The following is a 6,000-nucleotide window of genomic DNA, read 5'->3' on the forward strand; positions in this document are numbered from 1 at the left end:
GGATCTCTAGCCAGCGTCTAAAATTCAAATTCCGCGCCTGAAAACAAATACGCCAAATAAAATGAGAGGCTAGAATTGCCCCTTTCCCTTTTTCTATGTCCCAAGATCGGAAGAGTGGGAGAAACAGTGGCAGGTCTGTGCATCTTATTAACTGGGTTCAAAGTCTTTGCCCAACATCGTCCCAGCAAGGTCTATTTTTACCCTCGCTCTGTTTATCCAACAGCGTTGGCCTGATTAAAATTTGCCCACCACAGTAAAGCACCACAATAAGCAAGTGGTCTTGGTTTCATACCGCGCCTTAAGCCACACACACACACACACACACACACACACACACACAAGTGGCTAACTTTAGCAATTTGTGCTAATGCGGTTGCTTGGCTAATCACCGATTGAGTTCTTGCGTGTTGCAAGGGCACAATCCCTAACCTGCTGGCACCCCTTCCTTCATGAAAAGCCTAACCCTAGTTCGGCTTCTAGCCCTTCAGATGAGTTCCACTTAAGACGTCCTGTAAATCTACAAATGCTAGACCAGGCGGTGTGGACGATGGGAGCTGTAGTCCAAACACCCTACGGGGAAGACAAGATTGTCCTCAAGTCTGGAGAGGAAAGCGCTCTTGCCGAGGCGCCGAGGGACTCGGGAGGGTTTCAGCACCACGGAGAGCTCCTTTCCGGGGTCCTTTGCTGGATCGCCATGCCGCGGTGTTGTTTTCGCCTCCGGTGGAAAGGGATGAAATGAATGAAAATCCGCAATCGCGGGTGGTGATGAGGACTTCTGCCTCTTAGCCAAATAATCGATGCGGTCTCTCGCCTTGGTATAAGGTTCTCGGGCACGCGGAGAGACCCCCCCAACCCCTTTCTCCCTCCCCGCCCTCCCCCCTTAAAGCCTGGGACAGAGAGAGGGAAGAAGGCCCGTATACGCAGAGTCCTGGGGTCGTGTGAGTAAAACCGAGCTTCTTTCTTGCTTGGCCCCCCTTTAAAAGCTTTGCACCGGAGCGCCCTGTTTTTACGACGCGAGGCCAAGGAACTAGGGCTGTTGCTGTCCCTCGCCCTCCCCCACCTTTCCCCTCCCCGCTGTGCCCATCTCTTGGGCTGCTTTCTGCAGGAAGGGGGAGGAGCCGACATCCCACTTCCCCACCCCCACCCCCGCGGTCTTCGCCATCTGCCTAGGCGACCTTTTGCCTTCTCAAGGACAGAAGGCTGGAGGAGCGGGGGAGACAGCAGAGAAAAATAGAAATTCGCGAACGGTGGGTAGAAGAAGGAGCGGGTGGGGAGAGGAGGAGGAGGAGGAGGGGAGAGGGAGGAAGGCAGAACCTCGGATCTGGGCCTCCAGATTTAATCGCGATGCTGAAAGCATTCTGCAGACTGCCTGGCCTATTTTTATTTTTATTTTGTCCTTACAACGCTCCCAGGTTCCTCTTTTTGCAGCCCTTCTAGGCAAGGAAGTGGGCGGCTCAACTATGCTAAGGCAGGCTTGTGGTATTTTTTTCCCTTCATCCAGAGGGGTGTGTGTGTGTGTGTGTGCGTGCGTGTGCACGCACTATTGCTTGTGCTGTCTAATATCCAGCACAGGGGATCCCACTTGCAACCACCAGAGCTGGGGGTTTTCCACCGGCCTGTTGTGCAAAGCCATAGATGTTACTCCCAAGGAGTTGTGTGTAAGAGTGCAGTTTAGGGCACTCTGGATGGAGCTTAGCCAGGCTTCCCATTTTTCCTGTTCTTGAAACAGAGCTGGGAGGAAGGAACCTGCCTAGGAGAGAAATTCGGCTTTTAAAACAAAATCAAATCTTTACTGGCTTGAAGGATGCACATGCAGAAGGATGTGGCATTTGCACTAGGGCTGTTCCACAGCTCCACTGCCACCTCCCAAGCAGAGCAGAGCAGAGAACTCAGCATAGCGCCATCTTAAATAGCTCTTTCTTTAAACCTTTATTGCTCACTCCTGATGTCATTGTGCGCATTTTAAATATTTAAAACTTGGGGCATCTCTCTCAACAGATTTGAGATGTACCAGAAGAAAAGCCCTGTTAATAGTATTTTATGAGTCTTTTATAGATGTTTTAATTATTATTTTTTTAGACAGACCCAAGAGCAGAGCGACCTAAAAGGGATTTATTACATTAGGACCATACTTTCAGCAATAGCTTTTGTAACAGGAATCATCAAAACTGCACTTACAATTTAGAATATCCGAGAAAGTCTTATTTTACCAAACCAAGGCAAAGTTCTCACTCCTTGTTCCCTGTTTATAATTTGTATTATACCCATTAATGAAAGTAGAAACAGAATCATGGTCTCTGCATATTTATTTGGAAATAAGACCTATTTAACTCTGGCAGGGTTCATACACTAAACTAAAGCATGGTTTGTATGACATTGTGTTCAACATTTTGCTGAACACACCATAAATGGTTTGGGACACATAACGCATGCACAGCACACTTCAAAGTGCTGCGCAAAACAAGGTGATTGTGAGAAAATATGCAGAGGCTGAGTTTTCAAAGCAGATCAGGGTTTAGGGATTCTAATTAGCGTGTTGATTATCCATAAGGCATTAACTTTGCATCCTAATCTTCCAGAAATTAAAAGACAGCTGCATCCCTCTGATTTGATGGCTCAAAAAAAACAGCCATGTAACGTGTGTTACGATATACCGGATGGTGTAGTCTTTTCTACGAAATCCAAAATGCTTTCTGAATTCGTACATCATAACCTTGGAAGGCTTTCCAGGAGTCCTTTGCAGATGAGGGTGTTTGAGTCATCTTTTAAAGATATGATTGTCCTTGTTCATACACAACCCCCACAGCTCCATATGGGAGAAATAGAATAATGAAGAAAGGAGGGGGGAGGATATTGACTTGGGAAGCCCTATTTCCTTTGCATTTCCCCCTCCCTTTTCTTCCACAGATGGATCTTGGCCTCCAAACAAGTTGCCTTTGAAAGAAAATGGCACTGACAAGATCTGGGTTTTGAGACTGCTTGCTTTTGAGGTGCCTGCTGATTGGGGGAATCTTTTCAGAATTGCTAGCTGAGCCCAAAGGGGGAATATATTTTATGTCACTGCTGGGAAAATCAGTCAATTAAGCCATTGTAGCATGCATCAAATTATCTGCATGGTTGGAGATGGAGTAACCATCTTGATAGGCTGTCTAAAGACAGGACTGCAGCCCTAACCATATTCAATCTATGCAGTTCTACATTAGGCGAAAGGCTAATCCTCAGTGGGTTTTATAGGGGTGTTTTTTTCCACAGCAGGAAAAAAAAAAGGTGGTGGTGGTGGAAGAAACACCTTGATATTGAGAGGGCATTGTACTGCCTGCTCTTCATGAAATTGCAGCTGAAATCTTAAGTCAGGGATGCCGCTTAGCAGAATTGTGGGTTCACAAACTACAACGTAGACCAAGTAAAAGATGCATGTTATCCCTTATGCACCTCCCCCAGTTAGACTGCAGTGTTCAGAATCAAAAATGACTCAACTGCACCACTGTTCTCCAAGGCCAGTTCTCCTTTCAAAAGGGGTTAGCAAAAAAAAAGCCTATTGCTAATTTTTCTTTTTTTTAATCTCGTGCATGTGTGCCATAAAGGATAGAGGTTTTTTTCAGTGAATAAGGTTTTGAATCATGTGTCCCTTACTGCCAGCATGGCATGTCTCAGGGAAGGTCTTTTGCTACTAACTAGAACTGCTAAAGCTGAGGATTGATTTAGGTCGATCAGTCAGCTATGGGTTCCATCCCTGAGTATTATTATTCAATCTGGCATAAGGATTCCAGAGTTAAAAACAATCTCATAAATGTAAAACCCATCCACCCACCCAGCCAATTCTCATTTAACTTCTTGAGATGCTGGAAAATCCATCCAAGGAACTCACAAGACAATAAGGCTAAAAATGCATGAAAATGTATGAAAACTGGGCCATTTTTTAAATTTTTTAAAAAATAATCATTTGAGGACTTCATATGCACCGTTTCGGATAGCAATAATAGATCTACTGGCATTTGCAGGCATTCTGCCAATTCCTAATTTAGCCTGTTAGAAAGTAGCTCAGAAATATCACACACGCTGCCTTAAAATCTCTAGAGGTAAAAGAGAAATTGCATTTTTATGCCCCATTGTTAATTCTCTGTTCTTAGAAAGGTGACAAAATCAAGGGCAAAGCCTAGTTTTCTTTGTGACATGCAGATTTTGAATTTTATTTCTGATGTGTTTCCTATATTTAGCCACGTCAAATGTATACTGCTATCACCTGCACTGGCACAGTCCATTATAGAATGGTGCTGAATTTATTGTGCAAGGGATCAGAGACCAGTACCATTGGGCCTTTCTTGCTGATGTGACTAGAGAACTTAGTCATACAAGAACACAGCAGTGGTCTATTGTTGAAACAATGCTTTTAAGCATGCGTAGCATCTTGGTTAATGGGATCCAGGGGCTGCATTCTTTCATGTTGTCACATACCCTAGACAAGTCCATTTATGCTTTTACATTCTCTGGCCAAGAATATAAAGGTATGGTGATTTCAAACTGCAGAACTGACATGTGCCTCCAGCAAGAAAGCCATGAATATTGACTAGCCTTGGGCTCCTAAAACAATTTTAAACAAACATGACCATATGATTGCAACACATCAACCATTAATTTACTTTTGTTCCTCCTGTTATCAGGTCAAAGAACAGCTGACCTGGGACAGCAGACAGAAAGGTATTTCTGTCTTTTGTTTTAAGTCTAAAAACAGTTTGGGTTTTAATTAGTGTAGCAACCAAGGAAAAATGAAAGAGCGAGGAGGGAGCGGCCTTGTTAGAATGCGCCTTAAAAGATTTGTCCAATTTTTGTCTTATCAAATTCTCATTAGAACTACAGACTTTTGAGGGGGGAAACCAGCATGCCATTATTTTATCTCTTCCTACATTAGTTGAGTGATAGAAATTGGAATATGAACGATATACGTTCAGGTTTCTCTCTTTCAGGGCTAACTTCTTTGATCAAATTTGGGCTACTTTGAAATTCAAAAATGTAAGAAAAATAATTTGTTTGGCATTTATCTAGGATTTCCATCCTATCTTTTGAATCAGAGGGGCTGCATAACTTCTGGTAACACACAGGTAGAGTCTTATTACAGGTAGTCCTTGACTTAAACAATAGTTCAGTTAGAGACCATTTGAAGTTACAACAGAATGAAAGAGCTGTGAAAATTTTCACACTTAAGGACATCCCCCTGGTCACATGACCAGCATCCCCCTGGTCACATGATCAAAAATCAGAGAGTTGGCAACTGACTCATATTTATGATGATTGCAGTGTCTTAGGGTCACATGATCCCTTATTGTGACCTTCTAACAAGCAAAGTCAATGGAGAAGCCAGATTCACTTAACAACCGGGTTGCTAACTTAACAACTGCAGTGATTCACTTAAGAACAGTGGCAAGATAGATCATAAAATGGGACAAAATTCACTTAACAAATGTCCTCAACTATAGAAATTTGAGACTTAATTGCGGTCTTGAGTCAAGGACTACCTGTATTGTTACATATTCCCTGTGTGGATGAAGATACAGATATTGTTGGATTTCTCTTGATTTTCCATCAATGTTCCTTGGGTTTGTAAGAAGGTGTCTTAGGAAGAAAGCTAAAACTAAGACTGTTTTTTGAGTAGACACCAGAACTGACATGGTTGCAGTCAAGGTGAAAATGAGACCACAGAGTCAAGTACTGTAGTCCGTTCTCAGCTTTCCACACAAACATCTGAAAATGGGCAGCCAGACAAAAGGAAGTGTAGGTATTAATAATTAAAACAGCACTCTAAACATCCGCTATGCTTTTTAGCTCTTACAGCATAATCTAGAAGACCAACTGATGTTGCGTTCTTAAGCTTATCTCAATTTCGCAGAAGAGCAACGAATCATCTATTAAGTCGGAGTGAAATTTCTTCCCAATGTAAGTTTGCTATATATATTTTTAAACAGGTGCACCATTGTGATATTTATATCTTTTTTTTTCTTTCTT

At 43.0% G+C, this 6,000-nt stretch overlaps 1 long non-coding RNA gene across 1 annotated transcript in view; it reads left to right on the plus strand.

Moving 5' to 3' along the window:
- The window catches only part of LOC148124909 (uncharacterized), a 49,970-nt gene extending 44,770 nt beyond the window's left edge, over positions 1-5,200 (plus strand). The window contains exon 3 of the long non-coding RNA XR_015744792.1: positions 4,662-5,200. This is a non-coding gene — a long non-coding RNA (uncharacterized LOC148124909). The remainder of the gene's footprint in view (positions 1-4,661) is intronic.
- The last annotated feature ends 800 nt before the right edge of the window (positions 5,201-6,000 follow it).

This window comes from Pseudonaja textilis, chromosome 10 (genome assembly GCF_049901715.1).
Source record: "Pseudonaja textilis isolate UNSWEBS1 chromosome 10, rPseTex1.2, whole genome shotgun sequence".
In the NCBI taxonomy this organism is placed as follows: Eukaryota; Metazoa; Chordata; class Lepidosauria; order Squamata; family Elapidae; genus Pseudonaja; species Pseudonaja textilis.